The sequence below is a fragment of the Leptonychotes weddellii genome, chromosome 5 (genome assembly GCF_054177405.1).
Source record: "Leptonychotes weddellii isolate Sample4059 chromosome 5, ASM5417740v2, whole genome shotgun sequence".
Classification (NCBI taxonomy): Eukaryota; Metazoa; Chordata; class Mammalia; order Carnivora; family Phocidae; genus Leptonychotes; species Leptonychotes weddellii.
Genome location: NC_138373.1, coordinates 149,375,894 through 149,386,261, shown reverse-complemented (window position 1 = coordinate 149,386,261; position 10,368 = coordinate 149,375,894). Strand labels below are relative to the sequence as shown.

Sequence of the window (10,368 nt, the reverse complement as noted above, 5' to 3'; positions counted from 1 at the left end):
GCAGTGGCTCATGCAGTTCACAGGCCTGGGCCAGAAAACACTCTGGGAAGAAGCGAGGGGCGGAGGCTCCAAGGAGTCCTGTCCACGGGGAGGCTGGGGAAATGGCCCCTCTGGCCCTACGGAGAGACAGCTCTATGACTGGGCAGGAGGCAGCAGGGGATGATGGGCAGGGGTGGTCTCAGAAATGTCCAGAAGCCACTGGCAGGCCACTTGGGCTCTGCTGTGGCTCCTGCCGCCCAGGGAAGATGCTGGATTGTAGCAACAAGTTGCAACAGTTTAGTTTTGTTGTGAAGAGAAAGTTTCAGAATCCTAGTGGCTGCTTTGGAGTGGATGGATGTTCCTAATGATAAGGGAGTTCTTTGGGGCTGGGCTGGGCATGAGGGGAGAAGGTGTGTGGTCAGGGGTCTAGGAACTGGAATGCAATGTCTTCGCTCAGGTGTTTTCTTTCGTTCCAGATCAGTGGCTAGCTTGCAGGTGTTCCTTGCCCGGTACAGCCCCGCACTGTCCCTGTCCCTCAGCTCCTGGCTCAAGGGAGCCTGCCCCGGATTCCACTGTCTTCCTAGAGAGCAGGAGGGCAATCCTTAATTGTTCAGAAAGGAGCCACAGGCTTGTCACCCACCCCACCCGCCCAGGAAATGAGAGGGCAGGGGCGGGCCCCAGACGTGGTCGCTGGGACACTTTCAGGCTTGGTCCATCACCCTGAGCCCCCTCTGCAGCCTGCCGTGCGATCTGGATCAGTCCCGGGCTGCGCCGGCTGCCGTTGGGTGAGGAGAGTTTCTGTCCCCGTCCTCAATGGCACCCTTTGAACACACACTCAGGAAACCCAAAACCAAACCAAACCCAAACCAGCGCCTTAACCTAACCTTATTTGTTTTTACATATTGACTGAAAATTGGTGATAAGAATACAACACAAGCTGGGGATTTCAGCACTTGGTAGATTTTCTCCTGTCACCTCGTTTACACTACTGTTCGGTGGTGGTTAGAAGCTAGAGATTATCTTGGAATTTATACTGTCTGCAGTGAGGTGCCACTCCTGTTTTGGGGGGGTGTGGGTACACGGACTAGTGAGTTAGATAAAGCAGAAGGAGTCAGCGGGCCGTGGGCAAGGGAGTGGGTGACTCTAGAAGCAGCAGCTGGGTTATTTTCACTCAGTGTATTTGTTAAGTATGTATAAATGCTGGGACCGTGCTGGAGACTGCTTAGGTGCGGGGTGCATGTCTGGATGAAGCCAGAGTCTGCGGTTTACATTCTAGGGGGGGCGAACCAGACAGCAGCCAGGCAGGCAAGCCACGGTCAGGCGAGGGCGTCCTCGGAGTCCCCCAGGCTGGCTTGGACAAGAGGACTGTCACTCTCACTCCCTGGGAGTCTGGAAGTCCTTGGTTTGCAGCCGGGTGCCTTCCACGCGCAGCCCTGGTGGTTCCTGTCCTCCTCCGCTTACAAGGACACCGGGCAGATTGGGGAGCCCACCCGAATGCTCTCATTTTACCTTTATCACCTCTGTAAAGGCCCATCGCCCAAACAGTCCCATTCGGAGGTCCCGGGGTGTTAAAGCCTCAGCAGGTGAATTTGGGGAGGTGTGGGACGCAGTTCAGTCCGAAATGGGAGAAGGGAGTGGGTGTGTATATCAGCGGCGGTCTCTCTAATAATCCAGGGCCCGTCGTTCCATTCTTCCAGGTGCAAGGGACTTTTCTTGATTTCCTCAGGTGTTTATTTCACTGCTTCCAGCTGCAGTTTCCTCCTCCATAAAGTGCGGCTGATAAAACCCACATCAGTGTTCTCTGAGTAGCTACCGTAGGAAGGCCCTGAGCCTTCCGTGAACTCCACTCATGGTGGGTCCCAGTACGTGTCCGTTCCCATGCCCTCACCTGTCCGCTCACCTGCCCCTCGTTCACCAGAGCACCTTTTCCTTCTATCCTGCTTCCTCCTCTCCGCTGCCCAGTGCCGCTGTGATCAAGGGGCAGGGTGATTGGGCTTGTGGAAGGGACCAGTTGTTCTTTCCAGCTTACTGCACCTTCCTACCGGGGTGATCACACCCCTCACCCAGGTCTTGTCGATCAGCCAGTCATTCTTGGAGATGGCTTCTCTCCTCTGATTCTTACACAGTGACGGCTAACACTTTATAGAATGCTGGTATAGGAACTGAGACTTAAAATCCTAGTTGTGTCCAGATAATGCTTCCCTTGCCGTTTCAACACTCCCCTGGACCAGGGGCTTCTTGGCACTTCTCTGTGCTGACCTGCTTTTGGGTCTTGCTTCCCTTGTTGCTCCTGGGGCCCTTGTACCATGCCTCGCCCATGGTTGGCACTTAATGTATGCTTGAGAAACAGTGAATATGTTCTCCCGAGCGTGCTGGCTTAGCATCTGCACCAGCACTTGGCTCTGTATGACGTTGGGGAGAAAGCTTTATTTCTTTGGGTTCTGAGTCTTAACCATTGGGATGTGTGTATGTCTCGTACTCATGTAATAGGCAGCAGGCTCCAGAATCGGACCCTTTGTCCTGATCCTGATTCTCCCACCTGCCAGCTCTTTGACCTTGGCAAGCCGCGCACCCTTTCTGCACTTGTTTTCCTCATTTCTGGAATGAGGAAAGTGAGCGTCCCCATAGAGGATTTTGATGTTCAGTGAAGTTTGGGTCTATTGTTTATATGCTTGATTTTATACACAAATTAAAAAAAACTTTTTTTTTTTAAAGTGAGCTCTGCGCCCAACCTGGGGCTTGAACTCAGAGTCCTGAGATCAAGAGTCACATGGCTCTACCGACTGAGCCACCTGGGCGTCACTATTTATACACAATTTGTCCAGCACAGTGCCGGTCTGTTATAAATATCTCTTTTTATCCATTTAAAAAAACCTATTCCCGGGGCGCCTGGGTGGCTCAGTCGTTAAGCGTCTGCCTTCGGCTCAGGTCGTGATCTCAGGGTCCTGGGATCGAGCCCCGCATTGGGCTCCCTGCTCCGCGGGAAGCCTGCTTCTCCCTCTCCCACTCCCTCTGCTTGTGTTCCCTCTCTCGCTGTGTCTCTCTGTCAAATAAATAAAATCTTTAAAAAAAAAAAAAAAAAAACCTATTCCCATCAATTTTTTTCTATCACTATAAAGTTTGAAGTCAGGCTCAGGTTGTTGCAATGAAAGTCTCCCAATTCCATGAGGGGGGGCAGTATTAATGTTCCCATTTTATAGCTGGGAAAACTGAGACTCAAAGAACCTAAGTGTCAAGCCCCAGGTAGCGAGTGAGAGAGCTCAGATCCTCCCCTGCTCCTGGATGGTCCATATCTGCTTTCATCGCCTGTCCTGCCTTCTCATCCCTTTTAACCTATTCAGTGGGGGCGAGGGGGGGCAATGTTTGTGAAGTTGGGGGTTTGTAGGTCATGCTTTTGTACACTGCCTTAGAGAGTGAGGCCCAGGGCCGCCTCGCTGGCTTATGGGGCCAGGTGTAAAATGCAGCCCTCCTTGTCCCTCTGAGACACGTCAGTGGGCAGCAGGTGGGGATGCGCGGCCAGGTGTGTGAGGTCTGGTCAGCCTGGTTCCATCGGGGAAACTAGCTTTTCTCCCTCCGATTCCCGATGCCGCCTCCTCCGAGCTGCCTGCCAGCCCACAGTGCCCTGCTCTCAGCCTGCCTTCTGCCCAGAGCCGGGCCTGCCGCCCACTGACTGTTTCCTGCCTTTGCCAGGCTGAGGAGGAGGTGGCTGTGTCATGCCAAGTGCTCATGAAAAATGCCTCATTATGGGATTAATTACTGGTCGCTGGGCACCGTGGCATTTACAGGACCCCATCAGTGTTGTGACTTCTCACCTCCAGCCATCTCGACTCCTTCCTCCAAACCGGCTGGGGTTAGTTCTGCTGACTTTCTGGCCAGCCCTTCAAGCCTCATGTCAGAAGTAATGGACAGGGGCCTCCAAGGGCGAGACTGAGGATCTAGCAGCATCCCTTCCCACCACCTAATAGCTGTGTGTGCCGGAGCCTGCGTGTCTTCAAAGTGAGGACACTTCTCGGCTGCAAAGCCGTGTGTGTGCGGACTATTGCAGTATCACACACCTCAGCAGACATGTATTCAAGAGAGGCTGGGAAAGGCTGGCTGGCCCTCTTCCCCTTTAAAACAAGTCACAGCTCTAATTATCCTTAGGTTGAAATAGTGGAGGCCCCTCCCCCTCCCCCCTTCTGGCTTTCAAACAAGAATCTGAAGAATGTGATACTGTGTGCGGACCTGAGCAAAGATCAGGGGCGGGATTCAGAGCTCTTCCGGGGGCTTTACCAGGCAGCCTTTGTGCTCTTGGACCTGGGACATTCCGAATTGGTTGTGGTTGAGAGGTCTCTGACAACTACAGGTGCTTTAAATTCCAGGCTCTTCAGTGGGATCCGAAGGGGACAGCTGGGAGGGATTGGGGGGGGGGGAGTTAAGTTAAAAAGGAGTTTGCCAGGGAAATGCGGCCGCCGCAGGGGCTGGGTATGAGCCAGGAGGATGGCTTCTACTGCATGTGACAAGGCAGGTGGCGGTGGGTCACCTCAGGCTCCTTCCCCTTCCTGATGATTGCTATCGGCTCTTGACAAACCTCACGTCCTTGCGTACTCAACGCCTGCTCAGGGGGTGAAGTGAGTGGTGAGCCGGCCGGGAGGCGGACCTCTAGGGCACAGACACCAACTGTACTCCCTGTGTGCCCTGGACGAAGTCATTTAGATACTCTGGGCTTCAGTTTCCTCTTCTGCAAAACAGGCTATGGCTAGAACCTACTGCCCAGGGTCTCCGCGTGGGTTGGCGCGATCTCCTGTGACAAGAACCAAGTGCTAGCTGTTACTTGTGAGCACGACCCTGCGGTGTGGGCCTCGTGATGCCCATTTTACAGATGAAGAAAGGGAGGTTTGGGGCATTTAAGTAACATCCCCAGACATTCCCTCAACCTGTGAGTAGAGACTGTAGCGCTCGCCCCAGGGCGGCCCGACTCCACAAGTGTCACCCTCGGCCCCGATCCCGCATCCCTGGGCTGTGCGCACGCACATGTCTGTGTGTGTACAGGTTTGTGTGTGTGTGCACATCCTAATCTGGCAGCTGCATGGGGCAGGGGCCGCCGCTCTTTCCTTCTCGCGCTCGCAGCTCAGCCTTGACCCCTTTGGAAGCAGACTGGGGCCCGGGCAAAGGAGCAGTTCTTGGCGGGTGGTAAAACAAGCAGCCGCCAGGTTTCTGGTGAAGGACAAGGTGAGGTCATGCCAGTCGGGCTTCCTGCTCAAGGACAGCTGGGTTGGCCCGCCTTTCAGACGAGGGTGCCTCCACACCCTTCTCTAGGAATTGACTTTTTCTGTAAAGTGGGAGATTTCGTGGGTTTTATCTTCACTTTGTGACTAGTGTTTGGGTGATTTTTCCCCAGGGAGGCCGAAGGCTCTGGGATGCTGCTTGTCTGCCCTGGTTTCTCTGGAGAGCTTGGCTCTGTCCTCCAGGCAGCCTGTGTGCCTAGGGCTGGCACCTGCTGGCTCACTTGAGAATCGTCCCAAGCGATGGAGACGGAGGGAGGAGAGGCTGTTTGCCATTCCGTTTGGGATGTCTTGTTCCCGCAGTCCAGGGTGATCCAGAGCAGCTCAGGGGAAACGGCCTCCTTCCCCCTCCATCCTGAGTCTCCCCCACTTGCCACAACAGCTTGCACCGTTGGCTTGTCTTGGCTGTCTTTTGCCCTGTCTGACCCCTTTTGTGAGATCCTGATTACCCCTCTGGAGGGAAAGGAAGAAAGAGAGTCCTCTCAAGTCTTTGTTCATGTTGCCTTGGTGGAGAAGGAGGCCACTCCAGTGTCCTTTTGCCTTTGAAATTGTAACTAGGGGGCTTCTAAAAGTCCATGGACTGTACTTGAGTGTCTCGGTGAGCTCCGTAAGGTGGTATGCAGACGATTCACTGCCTTCCACCGATTCTCAAAGGGGTCCTTAACTGGCCGAAAGTGTTCAGAACCACTGATCTGGAGAGAACTTTGGGTTTCTTGTTTATAGAACGTGTGCCCTCGAGCACGTGTGTGTGTGTGTGTGTGTGTGTAAACATGCCATCAGTAGGCTATTAGCAGGCATGAAGGTCTGTTCATTGCAGGGTTAGGTTATGCCACCCCAGGGACAAAAGTACGCCGAGAGCACCCTCTCTGAGCTTATCCCTGTAGGATAATGATCTTTCTTGCATTAAGCTGTTAATATCATGTCACTTCTGGGTGTCTCTTTAGCTTAGGACTGGGGCTTGGAGAGGTGATGTTCTGATTGTAGTGATCGGATCTGCTGGGATTCTGCATACCGGGGGAGCGCTGTCCTTGCCCTCTACCCCCCTGGGCTCCAGGTCCTCAAAGGATGTTTCCTAAATGTCCATATCCATGCAGTTTGCTTCACCTTCCTGAGCCTCTGAGTGTGTTTTTGAAGGGAGAGGGTGGGGAGCAGGAATAGGGCAGAGTCACAGGATGTGTGCCCGGGCTTTACTGCGGTTGTCAGGGTCAGGTGATGGAGCAGTGGGCAGTTGAACACAGCCAGCACATGGCAGGTGACTGCTGTCCTACCTGCTGGAGGTTTGACCCCCCACAGAGCCTTGCTTTGGCTTTGGGCTCAAGAGCTTCTGCTTGACCTAACTTGTGGTCTTGGGCAAGTCACTGGACCAGTCCGAGCCTCATCTACCCAGTGACAGCTGAGTCAGATTGGTGTTTTTCATACTGGCGTTTTTCATACGGCCAACTGAAACCTCATTGGTGGGTCGTGAAATTACTTCCAGTGTTTTTAACACCAAACAAAATAGACTCAATGGAAAATACCAAGTGTATATCATATCGTGGAGCTTTTGTTTGACCTGTTTGTGTGTATTCGGGATTAAAAGCCTTTAAATGAAATTTTTCTTTTATCTTTTTTTTTTTTTTTTGCTGTGGGTTGAAATTAAAAAAAAAAACAAAGTGTTGGCACTCCAGGGTGAGATGCTCAGGGGGCCTCTTTTAGCCCTGACTTTGTTTGGTTCCCGCCTACAGGTCTGAACCGAACCAAGTCTCCTTCTCCACTCCAGCTGAGCCTGTAAATGGAGTCCCTTGCAAGATCAAACTCTTTAAAGTTTCTTTACAAAATTCTGGGAAATGAGCTACATTCCTGGGGTGGAATAAATCATGTTGAGTTAGGCTAGGCGGATGTGACTTCAAACCCCTCGAAGTGGGCTCTGGGAGGGCAGAGCTTGTGACTGACTCATTATGAGCTCATTGGTGACACAGACTTCTTGAGAAGAGGCGAAGATTGTGGAGAGGGGGGCCTCGGCCTGCAGACCCAGGGCACCACCAAGCACCGCTCCTCCGCTAGCCTATTGTGATCCTCACAATAGTTCTGTGAGTTGAGCAGTGCTCTGACCACATTGCAGAGCTGGGACTGTCCGCTAGACCTGGGGTAGGGGCTGCACCCCCACAGGCTCTCAAGGACTCACAGCTGTCCTGCGGGGCGGGGGGGAGCTGGTAGACCTCGCTTTTATAAATGGAGGAATTAAGGCCCAGGGGGCCAAGGCAACCGGGCAGTGTCTTCTGTTAGTTAAGTGATGGGTCTGGAGTTGTAGGGCCCGTCTGGCTGCCTCCTGAGTCGGGTTCCTTCTAAGACGCCTTCTGAGAATGTCATGAATTAGTTATCACTGTTTGGAAGGGCTGTCTCCTTTCCGTGGTGAAGCTCATTATCAGAGTTGACTCAAATGACAAATGACGGCTTAATCAATTCAGGAAGATTGGCCCCCGGCCAGTCATGTGTCTCTTAGAAACAAATGAACATCAGATTTAGCTGGAAGGGTGGGTGAGGAGGAGGAGGACAGTGATAAGGTCCTGGAGGCCACCTCTTCCGAGCTCAAGGGGGAAACGGGGAAACGAACCACACCAGAGTCACTTCTGTTTGGACGATAAGGTGCAGGATTATTGGTCTTAACGTCAGGCACCCTGCGAATGGGTGGCAGAGAGTCTATAGTGTTTGATCCCTGGACTTCGGACCTTTTGGGAGTCTGGAACCTTTCCCATGACTCCAGCTCATGAGTATTATTCAGCACTTCCGTGTGTCGGGCCGCGGGGTTCCGGCGGTGCCTGGGACCCATGTGTGACCTTAGAGCACTCAGCCCCAGCAGGAATAGGGTTGGGATGGCTGTTGGCAGTAGTGGCTACACCACTCAGAGCTGTGTGTGTGTGTATGTGTGTGTGTTGTATTATTTAAACATCACTCAGAATAACAAGCAGCTGTCGGCCTGGTGGGTTCGGGGCGCAGTGGTCTTCAGAAATTATCTTCACTTTCTCATCTCGGGTTGCATTTCCCCGCCGTCACGATGTGGACTTAGGAAACCCAGCGCACTGCACTTTCCCACTGAGACAGTGGCTGTGTAATTAGATCTTTTCAGTATGGTTGTTTTTCTGTGTTGGGTTTCAGCAAACTCTGCTCATATGCTTGAGGAGAGAAAAACCCTCCTATCAGCAGAACCAAAGGGAAGGAGTAACTCCGCTGCGGGCAACTGGAGGGTTAGGAGGGTTCAGTTGCCCCTCGGGCAGCGCGTGCTGCCTCGGGCAAGCGCTGGGGATGCTGTCTGCGGGAGGGCAGGGTCCCGGGCTCAGTGCGCAGCTCCTAACGGGAAGGTGGCCGAGCACTTGCGTCAACCTTGTCACACCTGGGGGCGAGTCTGGGGCTCAGAGCCCTGGTATCTGAAACCGCAGGCTTCTCTTGGCAGGCTCTCCTCAGTGGTGGCTGAGTGAGAGCTCATCCCCCGGAAGGGGAGGCCCGGCCCGTGTGTGATCTCACTATGCAAATATTGAACCAGTTATAGGCAAAGTCAAGGGTCCAATGCGGATGACTTACTGCAGGTCCAGCTGGGGGCCTCCCCACTGAGTGAAAGCTGTGTAAACTTGCTGCCGTGCTCCCTGCCCCCCAGTGTTAGACAGGAGGGGTTGGGAGGGTTACCTTTGCAATTGGTTGTTCTCGTGGACAGCTCGGCTTCCAGAAGACACAACGTGAGCCGTGAACCCAAGCATCTTGAACGCTTTGGCTCACTTCCCCAGGCATTGATTGAGGACCTCTCTGTGAACCCTGGGCTCAGTCAGCACCAGCGTCTGGGGTCCGGGGGGAGGAGGGGACAGCCCCTGCCTTCAAGGAGTCTGACGGCTGATGGGAAGACAGGCAGAGAAGCAGTGGTTCCGGGTGTAAGGAAGGTTCTGCTGGAAATGGTCTGGGGAGGGGAGGGAGCCCGATGAATAATCTGCCATGTTAGGAAAGGCTGCCCAGGTGATGGGAGAGTTGGCCGCAGAACACAGACTCTCCCCTGGGGAGCTGTGTCTGGAATAGAGAGTGGCAGGGGACAGGAGAGGTGGGGCTGGAAGGACAGTTGGGAGGCGTTGGGCACAGGAGTTGGTTGGGTTCTAAAGGCCATGAGGATCTTTCTCTTGAGGCAGGATGGGCATGCTCAGTGGCAGAATTCTTTTTTTTTTTTTTTTTAAAGATTTTATTTATTTATTTGAGAGAGAGAGAGTGAGCACGAGAGGGGGGAGCGGGAGAGGGAGAAGCAGACTCCCTGCCGAGCAGAGAGCCCGATGCGGTACTCGATCCCGGGACTCCAGGATCATGACCTGAGCCGAAGGCAGTCGCTTAACCAACTGAGCCACCCAGGCGCCCTCAGTGGCAGAATTCTTGAATGGAACCTTGGGGCTGGCTTCTCGCTCTGCTTTCTGCCCTGATTGGTTGATTGAGTCATTCATTAAGAATGTATCTTGTGGACCGGAAGACAGGGATGGTATCTTAAGAGGAGGAGACCCATTTGGGCACTTTGGTCTGGGTGACATATGATGCCTGAGATCTAAGGTGGAGAGGCCCTGGGATGCCAGGTCACTTCTTACTTCGGAGGAAATGGCTGCAGTGGGCATTGACTCCTGCTTCTCCCTGAGCTGGGCTGTGTCCAGTAGTAGATCAGAGGGTGCCACCTGTGCCTTCATTTGTCCCTTTCTTGTGGCATTTAACCACTTTCTCCCTAGCCCTGTCCTGGGACTCTGCCCTCTCTTAGATTGCAAGCCCGCTGCTGGGACCTCCCGACTGCTTTGCAGCTGCTCACTTCTCGTGCCCCCTCCAAGTGAGGTCAGAGAGGGTGATCTCTTTAAAATACAAATCCGATGATGTTATCCCTCCCCACCCCCAGGTGGCCTCCCCTTGTCCCTCCACTAAAATCCACATTCTTCAGCGTGGTTGATAAGACCCTGGGTGACCTGCTGTGCTTATCCCCTCCAGCCTCCGCTCCAGCTACTCCCGCCCCTCCCTCCCCCTGCCTCGCCCACCTTCCGTCCTTACCCACGGAGGAGGAGGAGGGACTCTACTATGCACGAAGTTCTGGTGTCTTTTTTTAAAATTAATTAATTTATTTTAGAGAGGGAGAGAAAGA

The 10,368-nt window shown here is 53.5% G+C and overlaps 1 protein-coding gene across 2 annotated transcripts in view; it reads left to right on the top strand.

Moving 5' to 3' along the window:
• Positions 1-10,368, top strand: part of MYH9 (myosin heavy chain 9) — an 87,181-nt gene that overhangs the window by 10,172 nt on the left and 66,641 nt on the right. Inside the window, exon 1 of one of the 2 annotated variants that reach the window (XM_081822399.1) lies at positions 7,191-7,312. The exons of the other annotated variant lie outside the window; for it this stretch is intronic. The gene's annotated coding sequence lies outside the window, so the exon portion shown is untranslated. Of the gene's footprint in view, positions 1-7,190; positions 7,313-10,368 lie in introns of those variants that run through there. 2 annotated transcript variants of the gene reach the window in all.